The sequence below is a fragment of the Crocodylus siamensis genome, chromosome 7, assembly GCF_052110815.1.
Source record: "Crocodylus siamensis isolate JL-2025a chromosome 7, ASM5211081v1, whole genome shotgun sequence".
Taxonomy (NCBI): domain Eukaryota; kingdom Metazoa; phylum Chordata; order Crocodylia; family Crocodylidae; genus Crocodylus; species Crocodylus siamensis.
The window spans coordinates 34,384,894-34,407,550 of NC_143401.1; the positions used below are offsets into that span (position 1 = coordinate 34,384,894).

The 22,657-nt window shown below is 45.3% G+C and overlaps 1 protein-coding gene across 1 annotated transcript in view; it reads left to right on the plus strand.

Annotated features, from left to right (window-relative positions):
- The first annotated feature begins 18,182 nt into the window (after window positions 1–18,182).
- CSGALNACT2 (chondroitin sulfate N-acetylgalactosaminyltransferase 2) overlaps window positions 18,183–22,657 on the plus strand; it is a 71,051-nt gene continuing 66,576 nt past the window's right edge. The window contains exon 1 of the mRNA XM_090057073.1: window positions 18,183–18,348. The gene's annotated coding sequence lies outside the window, so the exon portion shown is untranslated. The remainder of the gene's footprint in view (window positions 18,349–22,657) is intronic.

Below are 22,657 nucleotides of genomic sequence, written 5' to 3' on the forward strand. Positions count from 1 at the left end.
CTTAGCAGGTTTGTCCATACACTCTCTTCCCACAGTTTCAGCTCGTCTTTGGGAGTTCTGAATATTTCAGTTGTCACAATCCAGGGGAGCAAGGAGATTTTTCTAAACTAGGAATGCTTTTTCCATCAGCTACAGCAAGTGACAGTGTTCCATTGCCACAGATGCTTTATTCCAGTTTCTGATATGACAGACCCTCTGACAAGATCATCACTCTAAGGTAGGTGAGTGTCATCCTAAAAGCTACTGAAATAACTAGCCAACAGAGAAAGCCTAGTGACATGATATTTCAAACTCTGAACAACTTATGTTATGTTGTTAATTCAACAATTTATCCCTGCAGAAAAACATTCACATACATTAAGTCTGTGGAGATGCAAATATAAATGCAGTACATAATGTACAAATGCAAAGGTAATTAGTTTCAACGCACAATTTCCTTCAACCTCAAGTAGAACTACTTGATTAATTTGCAATGAACAGATGATACTCTTTCTTGCCCATAGAACGCTTGAGAAAGTAGATCACGGCATTCATGCATGCATTCATTATTTGACAGTTTCTCTTTGTACCCTGTATATTCCTTGTACGTGATTCTCCTAGCACTGGAAAATTGTTTTGTTTTGGTAACTTGTGATTAGTAAGACAAATCATATGATGTTATAGTTTGCTGATTGCCCTCAGACATGAACGCAAACAAATGCAAGAACAACCTAAGTGAATTCATATTTGAGGGAATATTCACAGAAAACTCCTTCCAGCTCTACCAGTGTGACAAAAGCAATAGATCATTTAGACAGTATATATTTATTTGAGGTTTGGGGCAAGGGAACCAAGTCTAGACGGGTGAAAGCCATGGTTATATTTTCCTGTGATCACCACATAGGGAGAAGTTTTTAATGTACACTTCTATGTGCAAATTTTTTATCTTGCATGCAATTCTTAGAAAACCCCATTATGTAAATGTCTAACAAACAGCTAACAAAAGAGACTGCAGCCATTGCATTCTGTCATATAATTTATACAATATTGAAAATACACATTTCTACCTATTAAGTCATGAGAAAAACAATATAGTCATCCATATTTTTTATGCATAGTATGTGTTGTGCGTGTGTATACACATACATATATATATGTGTGCGTGTGTGGAGTTATATGCAAACACACACATATGCAGGCAAATAAATACAAAAGCACTTGACAATGTAGAATGTAGGGCACATTGTGGGGCCTGTCTTTTAAAAATAGTATTCCAAATTATGAAGTAAAACTGCTTTTGTATTAATTGCTTGTTATACATTTTTGAGTGAATTGTATTTGAATAATATAAGCATTGAACTGTTGCAAGCTTGAATGTTTTTAAAAACTTGATTCAGAATGACCTGACTTGTTTTGTTTTCAATACAAAATTTTGCTTCTATTTAAGAGTCTGTAAAGCTGCAACTGCTAGATAATTCTTTAATATATTATAGAGTCTATAGTAAAAATAGTAATAACCTTTTATGTAATTTAGCCAGCCACACTAAACTAACTTTGACATTTAAAAAGTGTACATCTGACTGAAATGCAGACATTAGCTTTTCAGAGATGCATTACATTGTTGTGAAGTTATTCCAACTCAAAATGGACTTTTCATGCTGCCAGCCAAATGAGTGTGTGGAAAGGTGTGGTGGTGCCTCTACATAGCTTTTTATATTATTTGTATATACGATAATAATACTTCATATAAAATGTGGGTTGAGATATAGCATGTATTAAATGCTTGTAAATATACTGAAGTAACAGTTTAAATGCATACAGTGTGGGTGATTTGTATACATAGCTGATCTCCTAATTCTGTTCTTCCAGCCAAACACTCAGCTGGAATATACTGCAAATTCTATTGCATTGTTAATGTTAACTATGAAGGCTGACAAATTTTTATTTTGGTGCTGTACTAGTACTAAGGCAGAAGGTGTCCATAACATTAGTAATGCAAAAGTTATGAGTTAATGAAGTAAAAGATTTGATGTGTATTAATATTGTCAATGTATAAAAATGTTTAGATCCTACTTTTAAGATCTACATTTAGGTCGAAAAGAGAACCGATGATATTATTTTGTAATCATTAATATTGTGTACTGCTTTACAAACAGAGACAAAGATAAAAAACATTAGCATATTAGCACAGATTTTCTGGGTAAGAATGCAAAGTTCACTATTTATATTTAGTGGCTTTTATAATTTGGCAATACATGTGTCATGGCGTGGGGTTCTAGGGGTGGCCATGTTCTCCCCTCCCATCTCCTACCATGCCAAGTTCATGTTAAAGCACCCTCGTTCTCGTCCACCATGTCTTGATCTTTTATATGTATAAGGGAGGCTGCCTTTTGTCCCCTTGGACGTGGTGCTCTGTTGTATCCTGGCCCCTGTTCTGTATTGTGTGACTCGGTGCACCCCAGCCTTATGAGTGATGTGTGGCTCCAACCACCCCTGTACCACGCCCCAAGCCTCGCAGATATTCCAGACATCGTTCGGTCTGTCTGGCTCTCTGCACCCTCTCGGACGCTTGGGCTGTCCATGGACCTCAACTCTCACCACCCCCTCTGGCACTTGGGCTCTCCGTGACCCTTGTCTTGCAGCTGTGCCCCACAGGCACTCTGGCTTTCCCGAATGCTGCACCCTCTCTGGCGCCGGGGTCCCCACGCTACTGTGAAGCCTCTATGAGGCCTCCTCCAACCCCTAATAGCCTCACCCAAACCACTGGTTGTAAACAGTAAACCAACAACACAAACTCAAATCCCTTGGCTACAACATAATCTAAGCCATCTGGCTATAACCACATTCAAGCCTGTCATAGGGTGTCTCCCTGTCTCACCCGTAACAACTGCCCATGCATCCTGGCCTTTTCCTTTTCTGGCTCCGGCAGAGATCCCACCCCTATGGCTGCTGGCAGAGAACTGCCTCTCTGGCCTCAGCCTGGGTTTATATATAGGTCAGGCCCTGCCCCTTCTGGTCAGCTGACTCGCCGGTTCCCCGGGCAACCCACAGCTGTGCTTCTTTATTACTACTGTGGCTGCCCTGGTAACTGGCAGCTGAACTCCACACTCCCTGCTAGGGCCTCCCCACTCCCTGCTAGGGCCCTCTGCCTAGTTGTTTCCACCCTAAGGAGCAAGGCACCTGTGTGCTCTGCGACACACCTCGCCTCTTTATAGGAGCAGAGCACTCTGCAACACACCTCCCCCCTTAAGATCAAGACTCACCGAGGCTGATCTTCCTTTTTGTGAGGTGTTGCATCCATCTGGGGCTCTTCTCTTTACCTTTCTTCAGGCACCTGGCAACTCAGATACAGGAGACAGGTTTTCAGGCACCTCCTACTCACCTTTTACCCAAGGCGCACTGTGTGGGATTTGTTGGGAGTTACTCACCACCGGTATTCACCCCACATTAGCCAACCTTGGTAAGTTGCACCCTTTGCCAGCCAAGCTCCTGCCTAATTTTTGGGGTTTCTTCTCCCTCTCTTCTCTGGCCCATCCATGTTCCCTTCCTACTCACCTGGCTCTCTTTCTCTGGGTAGATTGTAGGGTTTCTTGTCTCTCTCTGGCTCCCTGAAGGTCTTGGAGCCTTTCCCATATCCCCCACTGTCTCCTTAATGCCTTCTGGGCATATTCTTCTTTCAAAAATTCTATCTTTTCCCGTACAGTGAGTCTTCCTACCAGTCCCTTGTAGATCTTAACGTATGCCACTCCAACTCTCCCTTCAAAGATGTTTCTCAGGCTCCACCATGTGACCTGCCTAGGGATGTCATTTACATAGACCTGAGGCCTTGTCTCAGGCTCTGATCCCTTTGGTTGGCTGTTCCCTCCTCCTCATCTCACATGCCTTGGCTCTGTCTTCCTTTCTGTGCTGAATTGCTCCCCTTTTTGTGGAGTCTATCTTTGACCCATGTTGCCGTAGGCCCTGGGCTGTCTGTGCACAATCCTGGTAAACTGAGCAGGAGGTCTTGCTCCTTGACGAAGTTCGTTCATCCTTCCTTGCTGTTCCTACATCTGTCAGGCCTACTTCCCTTGGCTGCCCCTCACTTGGCACTATGCTTTCTCCCTTGGCATGTAGTCTGAATAATTTCCCCAGCTGGATATGGGCGCAGCTGACAAACAATGCAGGTGTTTTTTCACCATGCGCTTCCTTGTTTCTCCAGGCCTCTCCGACAGGTAAGTTTTTTCCTTCCTCCACCTTAGTCTGGGATCTGCCTCTGAATGAGGCTTCCCCATTTTCTGATCCTGTACCCCTGGAACAACATGTTTTCATCCAATAAAAAAGCTAAATATAGTACCATGTATCTGTGAGGATTGGTATGAATGTGTGTGTGGGTATATTTTTAAAATGATGCCCATTTTTCACAGTTAACCATTACATGAAACAAAAATTTATTTTGTTACACCTATTTTCAAACAACAGACACAATGTTTAAAAATCAAACAGTGGAACATCATAATTAATCAGATGCACAAACTGTCCACTATATCATAAACTGCCTTTCCACACTTTCATTATAAATATTCTTTCCATAAATTCATCTTAAATTGCTTACAAGGGTGTAGGTTGTAGTGGTGTTGGTCTAAGGACATAGGCAGAAAAGGTTCTTTGGGTGAATTTGATATCTTCTATTACCAACTTCACTAGTTAGAAAAAAAAAAGTTAAGCAAGCTTTCAAGTTTAAAAATGCTTCAACAGGCTGAGGAAGTTCTGCAGTTGGTGTGTGCTCTTCTTGGATGGAATGAAAAGTACAGAAGCCAGAGGCTGGGCTGCTATGCATACAAGATAGGCAGCCGGTGAAGATATAAACTGAGGAGTCAGTGGGTGAGAGACAGGCTGGGTGCAGCTTTAAGATCCAGGAATGCTGATGGCTCTGTTGTGGAGTGTAGTAATTATGGGGGTGGTGGAGATGACCACATGAAAAATTGCTGCAGTACAGAAGAAAACCCCCCACGAATTGCACACTGCAGGTTATGACATATCACCCCTCCCTTGAACCCATATGGAAAATCCTCAAACAATTGCAACCCATACTAGAAAGAGACCCTCTTCTTAAAGAGATAATCCCAGAGCCACCCATCCTAGCCTTCAAACAAGCAGCAAACCGAGCTAACCTCATCACCGGAAGCAAACTTCCTCAGGCCCAAAACGCACCAAATGGATCCAGATCATACCATGACAAGAAATATAAAACCTGCCAACACATCTCCACCACCCCCACAATTACTACACTCCACAACAGAGCAATCAGCATTCTCAGATCTTATAGCTGCACCTCCAGAAATGTAATATCTCATCCAATGCACCAAATGCCCTGATGGAAAATACATAGGAGAGACCAGACAACAACTGCACACCAGAATGAATGTACGCTGGAAATCTATCAAAGACAAGAATACCCGGTTACCTGTGGGGGTACATTTCCCACAAGAAAACCACTCTCTCTCCAATCTCTCAGTTCTAATCCTCAAAGGAAACATATAAAACACCTTTCACAGAGACGAGCCTATGAACTCCACATCGTCAACCTCCTGGATACTAAAAATCATGAACTATAGACTTTGGATTAATGACACATTATAGCCTGCCTGACATCTGACTCCCCAGGTACCTCTCCACTAGTCATCCCCCTTCTGTCCACCACCCAGCCTGTCTCTCACCCACTGACTACTCAGTTTATATCTTCACTGACTGCCTGCTTTGTATGCATAGCAGCCCAGCCTCTGGCTTCTGTACTTTTCATTCCATCCAGGAAGAGCACACACCACCTCCAGAAACTTCCTCAGCCTGATGAAGGATTTTTAAACCCGAAAAATTGCTTAATTTTTTCTCCCAACTTTTGAAGTTGGCCTAATAAAAGATATCAGACTCATCCAAAGAACCTTGTTTGCCTTAAATTTATTTTCACTTAAAAGCACAGAAAATACAAAAATATTAATAAAACTTTATTGCCCAATCCTGCAAACACAAATGTAAGTAACTTAGTTACCATAGGAAATTCCACTGATGTCAATGGCCGCATACAGACATGCAGGCGCATATGGTTTGTGGTGCCACAAACCACACACCTGGAATGTTGAAACATGCCCCAGGCTGCAAATTTGCACTGCGGGGGCACAACTTGCTACTGGGATTTCTCAGTAGCAAAAAAACCCCCAGCCAACCCCACTCCTGAAAAAAAGTAGACAAGATTCTTTGGGTAAATCTGATATCTTTTATTAGACCAACTCAAATAGTCTGAAAAATTCTTCTTTGCAAGGAGAAAAAAAGCAGCACACAGTACAATAGCATGTGCCAGCACAAACAGAAGTTGTTCCTCCAGGGTGATGCTCTGGTTGCTGGGCAGAGTGTCTCTTACTCTTTTATTTTTGCTCCTGCTGCTCCAGCAGCTGGGAGCCAGGAAGAGCAGGGAAAGAGCAGTTTGCCCAAAGCAGGACAATTTGTCCCTCACCAAAGCACATGTGTGGCGGCATGTGCTGCGGCACAAAGTAGCAGCACAAATTTTTGTGCCATTGCAGGCATACACCCCTGCACATCTGGATGTGGCCAGTGAGACTACTTATGTGAGTAAAGGTACATGCATAAATGTTTGTAGTACAAGTAAAAAATAGATTATTTTTTCTAAGAGGAATGAAAAACCTAGATAGAAAAATAACTTTGTGAAGTAACAGTGTTGTAGGTGTTGAGTGCACTATATTAAGTCTGGTATCCAGGTTGTAGCCATAGTGGTCTAGAGGAAAAAGAAATCAGGACTCGTAGTAGAGGTGATATCTTTTATTAGACCAACCAGATTTTTGCAACAACAAAAAATTCTTTAATTGCAAACTTTTGGGCACAAACAGCCTTCATTAGGCATCGGAGAAAAGATTATAAAAGTTCTCCTGGATTATAAAAGAAACAGACTTTCTCTGATGTGGGAAATAATTTTATTTCATGCATGACTTTTTGAAAGGACAAGTCATTTATATCAGCTGAACTGACCCCTTAAACCAGGGGTGGGCAATTATTTTGGGCAGAGGGCTGCTTACTGAGTTTTGGGAAGTCATCGAGGGCCGCATGACAGGCAGCCAGGGACAGAAAAATATTAATTTTCTAAATTTTTTAGGGGCCCTGCGGGCTGGATAGAATGGCCTGGCAGGTAATATTTTGCCCACCCCTGCCTTAAACTCATGTGAAGTAAGTGCCTCTTTAATTGGACTTGTTAGGACACATTTTGTAATAATCCAGCCATGCAGTGTTATGAACTATTGTGTTTTGAATGATATGCTAATGACAAATGATGAGAATCATTTTAAATGTCTTCTAGGTATATGTTAAATATCAGGACATAACTTTCTATTTTTCTCCTTTGAGTGTGTTTATGGTATTTGTAAATTTAACAACTTTAGTAACTATTATTGTCTCATTAGGTATCAAACTGAGGCATTTAGAATACAAGGCAGTCGAGGGGAAAGAGATTTAACGGTGGGGGTCTACTTCAGACCACCCAACCAAGGGGAATAGTTAAACCAGGAATTCTTAAGTCAGCTCACGGAGGTAGTTAGGTCAAAGGACGTGGTCATCATGGGTGACCTGAACTTTCCAGACATCTGCTGGAAAGACCAGTCAGCCAGGTCTCACCACTGACATAGGTTCCTAGCCAGAATGCAGGACCTCCATCTAACCCAGGAGATGCACAGCCCCACCAGGGGAGACACCTTTTTGGACCTGGTGCTGGCCACCGGCTACGACCTGGTGAGGGGGCTGCGGGTGCTTGACCACCTGGGCGACAGCGATCATTGCCTGCTGGAATTCACCATCCAGTGCAAGGTGGCAAAGGCCTACAGCAAGGCAGCCCTAGATTTCAGGAGGGCAGACTTCAGTGAGCTAAGGAGAATAGTCAGGGAAGCACTGAGGAGGGGAGGGGAGCCAGGTGTCCAAAAAGAGTGGTCGCTCCTTAAGGAGATGATCCTCCAAGCCCAAAGGGAGGTAATCACAACATGGATCAAAGGGAGCAGGAAGGAGCAAAAGCCCCCATGGCTCACCAAAAGCATCTGGGAGTGTCTCCTAGCTAAAAAGGAGGCGTACACCCAATGGAAGGGAGGGGCCATCACCAGGGAGGATTATACTGCGGTTGCTCAGGGATGCAGGGGGGCAGTCAGGAAGGACAAGGCGGAGATGGAACTGGGACTAGCTTCCCAGATCAAGGACAAGAAGTCCTTTTTTAAATACATAGGGGGCAAAAAAAAGGTACCAGGTAACGTGGGGCCCTGCAAGACACACTAGGAAATTTACTCATCACACCAGACAACAAAACTAACATATTTAACAATTTCTTTGCCTCCATTCTCCTGAGCAGGGACTGGAACAGCCACCTCCCCTCTGGGCCCCCCTTAAACCCCGGGGGAGGTGCACCTAGGCCAAGGGTTAATGAGGAACTAGTTAGGGAACTTCTGGAGGGACTGGATCTTTTCAAATCAGCTGGTCTGGACGAACTCTGCCCTAGAGTACTGAGGGAATTAGCTGAGGTCATTGTGGGACCCCTGGCATGGCTTTACAAGCACTCGTGGTGCTCTGGTGTGGTGCCAGAGAACTGGAAGAGGGCCAATGTGGTTCCCATCTTCAAAAAGGGGAGGAAGGAGGACCCAGAAAACTATAGGCCAGTCAGTCTTACCTCAATCCTGAGCAAGCTTTTTGAGAGAATTATTCTGGCACATGTCCACAAGGGGCCAGCAGGGGAAATTATGCTTAGGGGCAACCAACAAGGGTTCATTAGAGGCAGATTCTGTCAGACCAACCTGGTGGCCTTCTATGATCAGGTCACCAAATCATTAGATGCAGGGGGTAGCAGTGGACGTAGTCTTTGTGGACTTTCGGAAGGCCTTTGACACTGTCTCTCACCCCGTTCTCATTAAGAAACTGGGGGACTGTGGTGTCGACACCTAGACAGTCAAATGGGTCACCAACTGGTTGGAGGGCCACACCCAGAGAGTGGTAGTGGATGGGTCATTTTTGACCTGGAGGGATGTGGGCAGTGGGGTTCTGCAGGGCTTGGTCCTCGAGCCCAGACTGTTCAACATCTTCATCAGTGACTTGGATGAGGGGGTAAAAAGCACCCTGTTCAAATTTGCTGATGACACTAAGATGTGGGGGGATGTGGGCACGCTAGAAGGGATGAATAGGCTACAATCAGACCTAGACAGGTTACAGGGGTGGGCGGACGAGAATAGGATGGGATTCAGCACTGACAAGTGCAAGGTGATACACTTGGGGAGGAACAACCAGCACCATACCTACAGGCTGGGGAACTCTCTTCTCGTTAGTACAGAGGCAGAAAACGATCTTGGAGTCATCATTGATGCCAAGATGAACATGGGCTGGCAGTGTGGGGATGCAGTTAGGAAGGCCAAACGCACCTTTTCATGCATCCACAGATGCATCTCAAGCAGATCCAAGGAGGTGATAATCCCCGTCTATGCGGCACTGGTCAGGCCACAGCTGGAGTACTGCATCCAGTTCTGGGCGCTGCACTTCAAGAGGGATGTGGACAACATGGAGAGAGTCCAGAGGGGGACCACTTGCATGATCAGGGGGCAGCAGGGCAGGCCCTACAAGGAAAGGCTACAGGACCTGAACCTGCTCAACCTCTACAAGAGATGGCTGAGGGGGGCCTGTTACTAGTCAGAGGGGACCAGCAGGCATTGGGGGGAGTCCCTGTTCCCCCAAGCACTATCAGGAGTGACTAGGAATAACGGTCACAAACTGGCAGAGGGTAGATTTAGGCTAGATATCAGGAGGCGCTACTTCACGGTCAGGGCAGATAGGATCTGGAACCAACTCCCAAGAGAAGTTGTGATGGCTCCTACCCTGCGGGTCTTTAAGAGGAGGCTAGACAATCACCTTGCTGGGGTCGTTTGACCCCAGTACTCTTTCCTGCCATGGCAGGGTGTCGGATTCGATGATCTGCTCAGGTCCCTTACAAACCCTACAAACTATGAATTTAATTATATCCTTGCTGAAATGGACACAGATGCAGTAGATGATTTTACAAGGTAATCGAGAAATGAAGTCACTTTAAGAGTAGGATTAAGAAACAAATATTTTTAAATAATTATATCTTGCTACCCTTAAGGAAAACATTTTTATTTTTTACTTTTATCAAGTAAGTAAAGAAAATTGTTGATGTTAAACACAAATAAAGTGAGAGAAAATAACTGATAGACATTGACAATTACAAACAAAAAAAGCTATTTTTTTTATATCGCCACTAGATGCTCCACTATAACTGCTACTTTAAGGCCAATAATGTAACCATATTTTGCAATAAACTCCTAGTAGGACACCAATAATATTAATAATTATGTATAGAAGAAATATATCCAGATGTAAAATTCAAATACAAGAAACCTATATTACTCTGACATGAGGGTAAAGGCAGTCTGTTCAGCTGAACAAGAAGTTTTTCTTTTTCCATTGTGCGGAGGACTTTGGACTGCATTTTGCTCTAACTATGTAACATGGAGGACTATGTACCATGTATGTAATCATGTAACATTGTGCCATCCCTGCAAAGCCTGTGCAAATAAACCAGTAGGCACAAAGGAGAGACTAGTATATGGGCATTCCTAGAAGCACAGTAATTCAATCTAAATGTTTTGACATGCAGGTAGGCATTAACTGATATTCTACCCTGTCTAAGTCTTGTTTGGGGTTAGGAAGAGACCAACTTCTGTTCCTACCCACCTAAATACCTACAAAGCCCTCCCCATTTACTCTACTTGTGTGAATTGCCTCTTACTATAGCCATAAATAAAGCATAAAGGCAGAGAGGGTTTTTTTTGGGTTTTTTTGAGTGGGGGGGCAGGAAATGTAATCTAGTAGCAGTAGCTTCTTTTTCTCTTTCCCTATCCATGAAAATTTGTCCATGCTAATTACTTCAAAATTCACCTTACTTTTGTTACTACCCTAAAACTAAAAAAATAGATTGGCTGCCCCTTCCCTCCTCCCCCCCGCCCACCGGCAGACAGAAACATTCTGGAATTCCAACTTCTCTGCATGTCATTCTGCACTGAGGAGACCAGGTTAGTGTTTAAATACATCAATAGCTCCTGTACGACAGAGCAGGCGGATAGAGGAGGATGTGTATGATATGGTTCAGTACTGGAACAGGCTACCTAGAGAAGCTGTGGAAACTTTCAAGAGCAGGTTAGACAGACACTTGACTTAGATGGTTTAAACAGGGATGATCCTGCCTTGAACAGGAGGGGGCTGGACAAGATGATTTCATGAGGCCCATTCCCATTCCACTTTCCTATGATGCTATACTTTTTAGGTCCCTAATCTTAGGTTTCTCTATATTTTAAAATATTTTGGTGAAACGGAAAAACTACTGTCTTACTATTATGTACATTAGGGGCTTATTCCTATGAAATTGCATATTATTCTATCCTCCTTGTTAGCCATGAACCTTGTTGCAAAGCAGTCGCATTGGATTAAACTGACCTTTTTGAGTTAAATATGCCTTAATCCCATTGAAATCAATAAAACCACAAAAGTTAACCTGATGTAAGTTTTCAGAGTGGGCCTTATTGTTGGCCTACAATGTATGAAGAGTATATTAACAATACAGAAGAAAGTGAAATAATGAGGGAGCTTTGGAGTGACTTCTTCAAGATCCTTTTGCAGCTCCCTTAAAGCAGATAAGAGCGACTCTTTTGATGTCAACAGGATTGAATCTGAAATGATTTGGCACAAGTTGCTGGCAGACAAATTCTCTCTTGTAGGGATTTTGACTCCACTGAAGGTGAAATAAGCAAATTGTACTGTTGCATCAAGAAAATCAGAAAAAAAGTCCATTGAAGGAAATGGAAAGCTTCTATCTGACTGTAATTGATTTGGGCTCAGACAGTGATAGAGAATATAACAAAGTTGGACTTTTAAAAACACAATGGGAGTGTATCTAATAATGTAGGATAAAAGCCTTTAGATTTATAATTGAGTCTCTTTCAAGATATCTGTTCTCATCAGAGAACCAACTGGAAAGAAGGAAGCAAGGATTTTAGTTCTTCCTAAAAGATTTTTCTGTAAAAAGCAACGTGACAGTGGAAGACATGGAAGATTTTGGTATTGGAATTTGGGCCTTGCTTCAGAAAATCACTTTTGCTTTTGTGTTTTCCATACCCCTGACAGTGACCTTTTTCTTGAACTGGGTCCTAGTTCAGAGATGGCAAATATAACTTAAATTAGTTTATATTAGAATGATTTTTCATGAAGTGTTTAATAATATTACTGAACACATTTATAGTAAGGACATATTTTTTCATATTTCTGAACTATGATATGTACATAACCACTTGCATTTTAAGGTTAGAAGAATGCACATTTGTTCTCAGAAATGTTCATAGAATCAGCACAGCAGCTTACTTGACAGCTAATTTGTAGAATGCAACTAGTATCTTCATTTCTTAATCAAATGAAAATAATTCTTACTTAACAATGTTGACTTGCTCAACTAATTTCTCTTTAAGGTTTACAAAACCAAATGCATTTATTTATACAGACTTTGAAGAGCAAAGATTGAACTGGTTTCAACCAACCGGTTTCAACTTTGCTACATACATTCTCACCCTAAAAATTTGTGCTAATATGCTAGATTGTTTGGATTTCTCATTTTAAAGCAGTATGCAATATTAAGGATTACAACATAATATTATCAGTTATCTTTTATCTTAAAATGTGTATTTTAAAGGGGGGATTAAACATTTTTATTAATATACATAGAATCTTTTACTTCATTAACATAACTTTTGACCAGTTTGAATTGGTTTTGACTGGTTTGAACAGGCTTAGATTGGTTTTGCCCCACTTTGCATGGTAGCACCTGGATTGAACTGATTTTGACCCGTTTGAACTCATTAAGACCAGTTTTCCCCAGTTTGAACTGGTTTCACCCAGAGAACCAACTGGAAAGAAGGAAGCAATGATTTTACTACTTCCTAAAAGATGTTTCCGTACTGATTTTGAACTGGTTTCTTCCAGTTTGAACTAATTCTGTCTGGTTCCACCTGGCTTCATCCACTTTGGACCCTGGTTCCATCCAGTCTGGACTGTTTCCATCCAGTTTTGAATGGTTCCATCCAGTTCAGTCTAGTTTGATCCAAGCTGAACTGATTTTGTCTGGTTTGAACTGGTTCCATCCAGGCTGAACTGGTTTAATCCCATTCTTTCCGGCCCTCGGTGTTCGCAAGTTTTCCTTTCTGCTGCGCAGGTTTATTTGGGGTGGGAAGGCGATCCCAGTGATGGGTCTGGCCTAGTAATGTTGAGAGTCCCTGAGTGACCCTAGCCTACTCAGCCCTCGGCATATGCCCTGTGGCCTTTCTCCTGACCTCCAGGACTTTAAATGTAACAAAAGAGAAACAAATAACAGAAACTCCAAGGATGGGCCTCAGCCCTCTCCCCACTCACATGTCCTATGTCCAATGACTTTGCCATCCCTTGGTGTCTTCCTCCAGTCAGGCTCCCTTGTCACCTGGGGTGACATATCCCTTTAAATATATCCTGGACCCCTCTGCTGAGTCCCTCTTCAGCCTCTCCCTGCAGCTGTCAGGAGACCTCTGATTGGTTCCAGGGGGTATCTCGCAGCTACCTCCCTGCTGTGTCCCCCCAGCTGTTTTCCTGCTGCCGGTTTTTATCCTAACCGTGTGGCATTCTTTGATGATGTCATCTGGCCGCATCAGCACCAGCCCCACTATCAGCAGAGAAAAGCAGCTGATGAACTGTGTGGGTGCTCTGCCTCTCTGCCACTTGTCTGGCCTGGCTGCATCTGTTGGGGGTAAGTTTACCCTGTTCTCAGGGCTTTTCTTCTTGGCATCATGGCAGGCTGTCCCTGCTGTGACCCACGCTGTGGGATAGGTCTCCCACTCCTTTTCTGCTGTCCCCCTGGGACACAGATGTAAAGCGGATTCAAATACAATTTCATGATTCTTGTTCATGAATCAGGTTGGAGGAGAAGTGCTTGGTGATGCAACTATGTTGAAGAGTGCCCTTGAACCCGGACAGACAAGTATCTGAGTATACTGGGCTCCAAGTACTGGCATTCTGAATAAGTGCACATCTCACTTGACTTCGCAATATTTAGGCAGGACTGGTATAGATATGTATAGATTAGATCTATCTATCTATCTAATCTGTCCTTTATATGGCAAAAATCTTGGATTATCTGTGTAAGGGATAGAGTCTAGAACCTACAAACTGCGAGACATGCTGCAGTACACCCCCGGTATGTACCAAGGGGCCCTTTGGGCATCAGAATGGGGTGTGGGGAGGCAGGCACCAAAGGCACCGTTCAGAGGGCTCAAGTGCTTCTATACCAATGCTAGGAGCATGGGGAACAAGCAGAAAGAACTCACACTTCTGCTTGCAAATAATAATTTTGATTTAGTGGGGCTAATCGAAATTTGGTGGGACCCTACCCATGACTGGGTGGTACACATTGAGGGCTACAGGTTGTACAGAAGGGACAGAGTAGGGAGGAAGGGGGGCGGGGTTGCTCTCTATATAAAGGAGCATTACACATCCACCCTAATCAAAATGGGATCAGAGGAGGAGAAAGTTGAGGCATTGTGGGTTAGGATACATGGAGGTCAAGGGGAAAGGGACTTGGTGGTGGTGGTCTGCTATAGACTACCACACCAAGAGGAAAAGCTAGACTTGGAATTCTTGAGGCAGCTCTCGGAGGCTGTACAGTTTAGGGACATGGTTGTCATGGGGGACCTACACTATCCTGACATCTGCTGGGAGGAGCAGTCAGCCAAATCCAGCTGTTCACGTAGGTTCTTACCCTGCATGCAGGACCTTCACCTAATGCAGGAGGTATACAGTCCCACTAGGGGGGGAATGCCTTACTGGACTTGGTAGGGGACCTGCAGATTCGTGGTCACCTTGGGGACAGTGACCGCCAATCAATCAAATTCACTATACGGCGTAGGATGGGTAAAGTAACTAGTAGGGGGGAAGTGCTTGACTTTAGGAAGGCTAACTTCAGTGTGCTCAGGGGTGTAGTCAATGATGCACTGCAGAATAGGAGTATTGGCGAGATAGGAGTCCAAGAAGGGTGGTTGCTCCTAAAGGAGGCAATCCTTCAGGCACAGAGCCCAGTATGAGGGAAAAGGGGGAAAGGAGCCAAAAAACTTCCTTGGCTAAACAGAAATCCAGGGGAACCTAAGGGCAAAAAAGAAGGCATATAGGCACTGAAAGCAGGGGGAAGCTACCAAGGAGGAGTATACCTACTTGGCCGACCCTTGCAGGGTGCCAGTTAGAATGGCCAAAGCAACTACAGAGCTGAGGCTGGCAACACAAATTAAAGACAACAAAAAATCTTTTTTTAGGTATGTAGGGAGTAAAAGGAAGGTGCAGGGCAGCATAGGACCCCTACTGAACAAGGAGCAATTAGTGACAGATGGGAAAAGGCTGAGCTATTCAATGAGTTTTTTGCCTCAGTGTTCTTGAATAGGGCTCAAGATAAGTCTCCTAATGGGGTCTTAGATGAGTATCAGAGGGACACCAGCTCAACAACTGTTGATGCTGACTTGGTACAGACTCACTTGGATGGACTGGATGTGTTCAAGTCAGCAGGCCTGGATGAGCTGCATCTGAGAGGACTGAAGGAATTGGCTGATGTCATAGCAGAACCACTGGCACTGCTGTTTGAGTGCTTGTGGCACTTGGGTCTGGTCCTGGAGGGCTGGAAAAGGGCCAATATGGTCCTTATTTTCAAAGGGAGAAAGGAGGTAATTATAGGCCAGTCAGTCTCACCTCCATCCTTGGGAAGGCCTTTGAAAAGATTATGAAGGATCATATTTGTGGGAGTCCAGCGGGAAAAATAATGCAGTGGGGAAACCAGCATGGATTTATAGCAGGTAGATGCCTGATCAATCTGATTTGGTTTTGTGATGCAGGAGTAGAGGTGGATGTCATTTTCTTGTATTTTAGCAAGGCTTTTGATACAGTATCTCATCCCATTTTCATAAATAAATTAAGAGGCTGTGACATAGATGTTTGCATGGTCCGGTGGGTGGCAAATTGGCTTAGCGGTCACACCCAGAGAGTGGTAGCAGATAGGTCAGTATCGACATAGAAGGATGTGAGTAGTGGGGTCCTTCAGGGTTCAGTTCTTGGATCTGTGCTCTTCAATATCTTCACCAGTGACTTGGATGTGAGTGTGAAGTGTACTCTGTCCAAGTTTGTGGACAATACTAAATTGTTGGGTAAAGTGCACACTCCGGAGGTTAAAGAACGATTGCAGGCAGACTTGGACAGGTTAAAAAAGTGGGCAGAACACAATAGAATGCAGTACAACAAGGACAAGTGCAGAGTGCTGCGCCTAGGGCGCAAAAATAGCCAGCACACATACTGGCTAGGAAGTGATCCTCTCAGCAGCACAGAAGCAGAAAGGGATCTCAGAGTCATAGTGGACTTCAAGATGAACATGAGTTGTCAGTGTGATGAAATCATAAGCAAAGCAAAGCAAAGCTAACCACACTTTATCACGCATTAGCAGATGCATGACAAATAGAACCAAGGAGATGATGCTGGCAGACAACAGTTAGAGTACTGTGTCATTTTGGGTGCTGTACTTCAAGAACGATGTTGACAGACTCGAGAGGGTCCAAAGGAGGCCCACTTGTATGGTCAGGGGCTTACTGGACAAGCCCTAGGCTGAGGGACCTGGACCTCTTCAGCCTCCACACAAGAAGGCTGAGACATGATCTTGTGGCTGCCTACAAGTTAATTAGAGGGAACACAGCAAGGGATCGGAGATGCTCTGTTCACCAGGGTGTCTCTTGCGGTAACAAGGAACAATGGTCACAAACTGACAGCAGATTTAGGGTGGATATCAGGAAAAACTTCTTCACAGTAAGGGTGGCCAAAATTTGGAATGTGCTTCCAAGGGCGGTGGTGCTCTCTTCTACCTTGGGGGTCTTTAAAAGAAGGCTGGATAGGCATCTGGTATGCTTTCCTGCCTAGGCAGGGGGTTGGACTTTATAATCTGTTGAGGTCCCTTCCAACCCTAGCATCTATGAATCTATGAGAAACTCCTTAAGCAGATAGGAAGTCTTTGGTCTTTTTGTCCAGGTCAGATACCTGTACTGGTTTAACAGCAGAATTGGTAAAAATGGGGCTAGTCTATCACCCCAGCCCTGATTAGATCTAGTTTCAAAACTGCTATTAAAGAAATGACATGCCCTGAGCAATAAAGTAACCAACTTTGTAGCTAGAGGCAAAAAGCTTAGAGTAGGTATTCTCATAGTTAGGGCTCTGTTGCACATTACACTTTAAGCTTCTCAAATGTGGGTGGGTGTTTGTGTCTGCTCAGGTTGGAAACAGTTGCATATTCAGTTCTTTAGGCAAGCAGGGCCTTGGAGGATTGAAAAGTAAGAATACCCTGCTCCCCTCAGCATTCCCTGTTTCTCCCACTCCTCCTCTGTCCCTACCCTGCTCCCAGCCCACCCAGCTCACCTATGCCCCCAGGTTGCTTGTAGCAGTCAACGCTGCCCTAGGGCCACGGGCAGGGAAGGGGAGCCTGCCTGCTGAGTCACTACAGCTGCCAGGGTTGGGGATGTGAGTGAGAACCCAGTTGCTGGAGAGGTGGAGGACCCTAATCCGGGCTGGTAGGGGACAATTTGGGCTGGCGGCAGGAGGGAGAGGTGTTACACTCCAGTGCGGCCGCTCAGTTACATGTTAGTATAACACCAGCTGAGCTACACCGCTCCCCCATGCAGCTGCCCTGCATCTCTGCAACCCGAAGGGCCCGTGTTCCAGCTGCGGCCATACCACGGCCTCAGAGCGCCAGGAGCTGTCTCAAGCCCTACACCGGAGCCCGCCGGAAGCATTGCTAACAGGTTGGACGCGCGCCAGCTACTGGGATCGCCTCTGTTTAGGCCGCAGACGAAACCCCTACAGGGGTCTGGGCCGGGGCCGGCTGCGCACTGCACCGGGCTGTGCCGGCTCCGCGGGGGGCAGGGCAGCTCCTCCAGGGTCACGTGGTGAACAGCAGCGCCCCCGACCGCGAGTTCTGCCCGGGCACCGGGGGGGTGCGCGCGCAGGGCGGGATTGGGGGGGGGTTAGTCGGCACGTGCGGTGGGTGGGGCGGGCGCGCTGGCACGTGCGTACGCGTGGGGGCGGGGGCAACCCCGGCCAGGCCAGGCCAGGCAGCCGGCTGGACTGACGAAGGGGGGGCTGCGCGGGGACAGGGCGAGGTCGGTGCCTGTCGCTTTAAGGGACCGCGGCGGGCCGCCTCCTCCGTCTTCGCGACCCGGCGCAGGAAGTGCGGCTCGGCCCACAGCTACAGCGCGGGTGAGTGCGAGCCGGGCAAGGCCGGCGGTGCTGCGTCCTCTCCGCGCAGGGCAGGGGCTGAGCGCGCAGTAGCCGCCGGGAGCGGGCGCGGGTGTTGTCTGTCTCTGGAGCAGCTCGGTGCTGCCTGACCCCGCCGCGCAGCCCGGGCGCGGCCAAGGCTCGCTGGAGGTGCCTGGCCCGCGCGGCCGAGCTGCGCGGGCCCTCCGGATGCAGCTGGGGGTGCGCGCGGGAGAGGCCTGGAACGACTGTGCCGGGTGGCAGGGCTGCACTTACCGTGCACCTAACCCCTGCCTCCCCCCAGCGCGTTGCCTGTACCATTGCTTGCGCATTGCGCGCTGTGTGTAGTGGGGGCCCTCATAGGTTCAGGGCTGCTGCTAAAAGCTTTGTGAGGGGCGCCAGGGTTGTGAAACCCCCCAGCCCCGCTCATTCTTCAAGTTTTGATCGCAGCCGTTGGGGAGCCGTCGTCTTCTAGTGTTACCGCCCGATTAAATAGGTTTCAGTTGGTTACGAAGTAGTATGTGGTTGGGTACAGGTGGCCTTCAGTTTACCGCAGAACAGCTGAGTTGGCAAGTAGGCTGGGGCTGTAGGATGGTATGAACTGAAGCAGTTTGTTTCCTCAGTTGGCTTGCAGATAAGGCCTGTCTTGTTAGAAGGTAAGCAATAGGCAGGCCCTGTTATCAGGATGTATATTTACTTAGCTGCATAAGTGCCGTGACCATCCATAATCTGTGTCCTATTATTTTTCAGAAGTTGGTACCATGAGTGTGACTCTCCCAGCCATAAACTTTTTTTCTCTGTTCCTTTGCAGATCTCATTGCTCATTTTTAAGCAAGTTAAAGAATAAAGCAGGGGTTGGCAACATTTTGGAGGGGAGTGCTAAAAATTCCCTGAGTCTCGACTTGTAAGATGCTGGCCTGCCAGGGATAGACATTGGGGAAGCCACAAGGGGCCTGATCCTTGTTGTGGCAGCACAGCCCCAGCCCCTTCCCTGCTGTCTGCCTTGAGGCATGTATGTCAAGCAAAATGCCTTCATATGCCATGCTCTGGCACCTGTGCCAGGGTTGCCTACTCCTGCTTCAAAGACTACTTTAAAAGAATACAGCTTTTTAAATAAATTAATTACAGAGTACTTTATAATTAGAGGTACATGCTTATTTGGTTATTTATTCCTGTTGATGACTTTTTTTTCCCCTCACTGTCTTAGCTTATTTTGATGACATAATTGTAAACTAATATCTTGTATGAGTTACCAGTTAAGTTTCCCCTTTTCATTACCCAAGGGGCTAGTGTACTGCATTCTAATGTAGCTTTGTAAGAATCATTTTCTCAGCCCAAATTTGACAAATTCCATGCGTTCCCCCTGAAAGACATAGGGAAGTAATGAAAGGAAAATGGGGGCTGGCATTAAAGACTATTTGCTTTTTTGTCAGCTTTGAATTTGCTTAGGAAAACTATGTGCTTGTTTAGGTTTTACTCAACGTTTTTGTTTTTTAAATAAAAAGATAACTACATGCCTGTCTGTCACCAATTGCCTTAAAGAACTCAGGTTCTGTTGTTTCACATGCTTGTGTGCTTTCAATTAATACCTGATGTACCCTGATGAGTACACAAACTGAGAGTGCGTGTGTGTGTGAGGGGGGAGAGAGAGCGCGCGTGCTCTGGAATCATAAGATTGAATTGCTTGACTAAACTGAAGTCATTCTAATAATAAGTGTCTCTCTTTCTCTGTCTCTCTCACATGCTGCTAACTTTTTGTTTTGAAATTAATTTATATATTTCTTGCAAGCCATGCTGTTTCTGTTGTACAATAGCCATGTGAAAGGAACAAAGTCGGTCAGTTTCTTGCTTGGCTTTTAAACATATTGTTGACAGTAGTGTCAAACTACATGAATCAGCTCTGCCTGAGGCTGCCATGGTGTGAATAGTTGTGGAGGAATATCCCAAAAATGGAGCATGGGAAAGGGTAAATTTCATTTCCCATAGATTGTAAATGCCAGTGATTAGGAGAAAGGTGAAGTAGTTTCCTCCACTCCAGCCTGCATTAGTCAAAACGTCAAGGTCCTCTTCAGCACCCAGAGTACGGGAGATGCAACTTGACAGATGGCCAGAGCAGAAAATGGAAAACAGCTCTTCCAAGGCTTCTCCAAACATAGCAGCCTAGTACCTGTCAGTTGATGTCTATGGGGTGCTATCTCTGGACCTCGCTTGTAGCTGCAGGGCTTCATTAACAGCCCAGTTTTTAAATCATTATAATCAATTTTTAGCAGATGCCTTTCTGTAATTTTAGAACAAGCTCTGCAGTGCCAGGTGCTTTTAAAAGAGCCTGGCACTGTAGCACATGCATTTGTATAAATGGTGAAATGCTCATCAGCACTGAGAAAATGGTGGTGGCATGCTTTTGAACTAAACGTATTGAAGGTGTTTTCGTTCAAAAGCGCACCGCTACCATTTTCTCAGTGCTGATGTACATTTCTCTATTTATACAAATGAACGCAACACAGTGCTAGGCTCAATTAATCAAGTCTGCTCTGACCCGCTGGATCTCTGGCGTGTTGGAGTAGACAGATGTATATGCATAAATGTCCTTCATGACCTAGCTTGGGAGTTTAGTGTAGTAGTACTCTCTCAAGTCATCATTACCAAATTGAAATCCATGAAGCTAAGTGAGTGGGCAAAAAAATGGCTGGTAAACTTGAGTGTGCGTAAGTGCAAGGTAATGCACTTTGTGGGGTGGGGGAGAGGGCAAATAACCTTAACTATACATACACAGTGTTGGGTTCTGAACTAGCTGTTATGACTCAGGAAAGAGACTTTGGAGTCATGGTAGATACTTCTCTGAAAATCTTAGCTTAATGTGCAACAACAACCAAAAAAGTCAGTAACATTTTTGGCATCATTTAAGAAGGGAATTGATAACGAAATGCCATTATACCAATCTATAGTCTGCCCACTTCTTGAATACTGTGCGCAATTCTGGTTCTGGTCCAAAAAGATGCACTAGAATTGGAAAAGGTGGAGGGAAATGCAACCAATGGTGCATGCTATATTGGAAGGAGGGATGTGGAAGTTTACATTTTCTAAACAATAAGTACAATTGTACCAGTAATGTATTACCAGTTGGTGTTTAGCAAAGGGCACAATCCAGCAGGGAAGGGAAGCAGGACGGTGCCTCATGAACAGGAAGGCAGCAGAGCAGGGAGGAGGGATGGAAGGGGTAAAAGTGAGGGGGCACTAGTTCCCATAGTCTGAGGTTAAAGAGGAGAACAGTTGGCGGGTAATAACTCCTCACTTAAGAAATTAGCTGTTCATTTACAGGTGCCTAGAAGCTGGCTGTAGGGAAGTAACAGGCTATTTAAAGTTTAAACCCATTTCCAACCAGCACTGCCTACTTCTTGCCTCCCAGGGCACCCACAGCTGCAGTGGGCTGGGAAAACCTTTTACCTGCTGCTGCTGCCCAGGCTGTGTTGTCTGGGGCTTGCTGCTGGCTTTCTGCCCCTCTGTAAAAGGTCCCAGGGAACAGTTTGCAGCATCAATGTGTCTAAAGGAGTCTGTGTGCGGCCCCTGGCTCCCCATACTGCTCTGGGCAGATGGCTGAGACCCCTTCTTCACAGAAGGGTAGGGCAGGACAGATGCCAGCCCGGGGCTCAACACCCTGGTGTGTTATTGGACAACTGTCTATAACAGCTCATAACTTAAATTCCCATAAAGGGAACCCACTTTACTACAATGTAACAAATAGGGATATATTCCAAGACCTTGACTACTGACCCCTTAACCCATTTCTGTCACTTTTTTACAAGACACTGCTGGCACTCCCGAGCAGCAGACAGTACACACAAGCACAGGACACTATCATCATGGGGGCGGCAACTACAGAAATAAGTGTTGCAGGCAATGAGCGAGGAGCACAGATCCACACAGGAGACTATATTTTGGTGTGTGTCACTCCCACAATGCACTGCACAAAGCAGTGGACTGGATTTCAACACACGGATCACATGAGAGTGAATTTACCTTGCATATAATGCATTTTTGCTATAAAAAGGGTAATCGCATAAGAGCAAATTTGCACATACAGAACTTGCATAAAGGGAGGGAAACCTGTAATGGCTGATGCCATGAATTGAATAGGGGACAGATCACTCTTGAGCAGTGGCGCGCAACCTTTTTTGTACTAGGTCCCATTTGTAAACATTGATGGCCAGTCCCGACCCAGTAAATAGTTTAAATAGAAAAAAGCCCCCTGGCCCTGCTGGTGCCCTTCCCCCTCTGCCCCCAGCCTCCCAGTTTGTGGGGCAGGGGGTAGGTA